A 2,500-nucleotide genomic window follows, 5' to 3' on the forward strand; every position below is an offset into this window, starting at 1 on the left:
CCGGGCTACCACAGTTTACCTTCCCCAGGTATCCCCAGGCACACATTTATTTAACGAACTAACGAGGAGCATACTCCAGGAGGCGCATCGCTTCACTCATCCGCCAACTCAATCCCAGATGGTCAACGCGGGCAAGCCTCCACGCAGCTGCCCTTCCCATTCTGACCCCCTTCAAGGACCGATCGGCTTGACCTATCCATGAGTTACGTGGGCGTCCCTTCTGTCCCTCCACTCAGGGTTGTCTCGTACAGAAACAACAACAAAAATGGATAAGATAAAAACTAAACCAAGTGCTCCAGGCCAATAAAAAAAAAGAGGTGTGGGTCCCTTACCTGAACCTGACGCAGCCGGAGTTGGCGGGCGGCGCGGTCCACAGCACCTGGATTTCGCTTTTGGGGATGGCGGAGGTCTGCGTGATGGCGTTGGGGCAGTCGTCGGAGTGCATGGTGAAGGCGTCCCCGTACAGCTGTGAGGGGGAGGGGAGGAGAGGAGGGGGGGATTATAGTTGTGGTGGTGACATTGGTGGGGGTGATGGTGATGTGAATGGTTGGGGAGAGTGGTGAACGGGTGTGGGCGGTGGTGGTGGTGGTGGTAGGTGGTGGTATAGAGAACATTGAAAAGAGAAAAAGAACGAGGAAAAGGAGGAGGAGGAAAAGAAGGATGAGGTGGTAGCGATGGTGATGGTGGTGATGGGTGGGGAGGCTGATTAATGTGGTGGTGGTGATGGGTAGTGGTAGTAGTGGTGATGGTGGTGGTGACGGATGGAAAGGGCAAGGAGGTGGTTAGTGAAATGGTGGTGGTGTAGAGGTGGTGGTGATGTTGGATGGGTGGGGAGGGTGGTGAGAGTGGTGATGTGGAGTGGTGTGGATGCGTGGTGATGGTGGTGTAGGGGGTGGTGGTGAGGTTGGGGGTGATGATCCTGATACTACTACTACTACTACTACTACTACTACTACTACTACTACTACTACTACTACTACTACTACTACTACTACTACTACTAATAATAATAATACAACTGTGTGATAAATTTTCTTGCCTCGCCAAAATGACTTTCCATTAATTATAATTAGTTTTAAAAGTTTCAATTTTATTAAACTTTTGAAAGACGGCATGTGGAGGCTCTACTCTCTCTCTCTCCCCCCACCCATTCATCTCCTCTCGTATTATTTGATGGCCTCTCTCTCTCTCTCTCTCTTGCAAAATTATCTTAATTCTTAGCTCCTTACTTTCCTTAACTAAGTTCCTCCTCCTCCTCCTCCATTCCTCCTCCTCCTCCTCCTCTTCTTCCTCCTCCTCCTCCTCTATCTTCCTCCCATTCTTCTTCCTGCCTTTGTCTCCCTCATTTTCTCTTGTTATTTATCTCTGACCTTTCTCTTCCCATTCTCTGTCTTTCCTCCATTCTCATCTTCCCGCCCTCCCTGCCTCCCTCCCTCCCTTCCTTCATCCCTGGCTCCCTCTCTCTCTGGGTCCTTCCTTCCATTTCACCCTCCCTCCTTTCCCTCCCTTCATCCTTGCCTTCCTCTCTCCCTCCATCCCTCCCTCCTTTCCTTCCTCCATCTCTCCAAGCCTCCTCCCTTCCTCCCTTCCTTCATCCCTGGCTCCTCTCTCTCTGGGTCCTTCCTTCCATTTCACCCTCCCTCCTTTCCCTTCCTTCATCCTTGCCTTCCTCTCTCCCTCCATCCCTCCCTCCTTTCCTTCCTCCATCTCTCCAAGCCTCCCTCCCTCCCTCCCTCCCCTCTCCCTTCCTTCATCCCTGGCTCCCTCTCTCCCTGGGTCCTTCCTTCCATTTCTCCCTCCCTCCTTTCCCTCCCTTAATCCTTCCTCCTCTCTCCCTCTGTCCCTCCTTCCTTTCCTTCCTCAATCTCTCCAAGCCTCCCTCCCTTCCTTCATCCCTGGCTCCCTCTCTCCCTGGGTCCTTCCTTTCATTTCTCCCTCCCTCCTTTCCCTCCCTTCATCCTTGCCTTCCTCTCTCTCTCTGTCCCTCCCTCCTTTCCTTCCTCCATCTCTCCAAGCCTCCCTCCCTCCCTCCCCTCTACTTTCCTTCATCCCTGGCTCCCTCTCTCTCTGGGTCCTTCCCTCCATATCTCCCTCTCTCCTTTCCCTCCCTTCATCCATGCCTTCCTCTCTCCCTCTCTCCCTCCCTCCTTTCCTTCCTCAATCTCTCCAAGCCTCCCTCCCTTCCTTCATCCCTGGCTCCCTCTCTCTCTGGGTCCTTCCCTCCATATCACCCTCCCTCCTTTCCCTCCCTTCATCCTTGCCTTCCTCTCTCCCTCTGTCCCTCCTTCCTTTCCTTCCTCCGTCTCTCCATGCCTCCCTCTCCTTTATACTTCATTATTTCTAATTTTACCGCCACAACCTTTTTCTTTCTCTCACTTTCTCCTTTTTTCCCTTCACTATTTTCTCTCAGGCATTTCTTTTTTTTCTTTCTTTGTGTTTTTTTCTTCCTTCTTTCCTTCTCTCTGGTATTTTGCTTTTTCCTTTTCTTCTTCCTCTTTGA

General features: G+C 51.7%; 1 pseudogene; it reads right to left on the reverse strand.

Annotated features, from left to right (window-relative positions):
- The window catches only part of LOC126982375 (spondin-1-like), a 63,647-nt pseudogene that overhangs the window by 59,776 nt on the left and 1,371 nt on the right, over window positions 1-2,500 (reverse strand).

Source organism: Eriocheir sinensis, chromosome 4 (genome assembly GCF_024679095.1).
Source record: "Eriocheir sinensis breed Jianghai 21 chromosome 4, ASM2467909v1, whole genome shotgun sequence".
Taxonomy (NCBI): Eukaryota; Metazoa; Arthropoda; class Malacostraca; order Decapoda; family Varunidae; genus Eriocheir; species Eriocheir sinensis.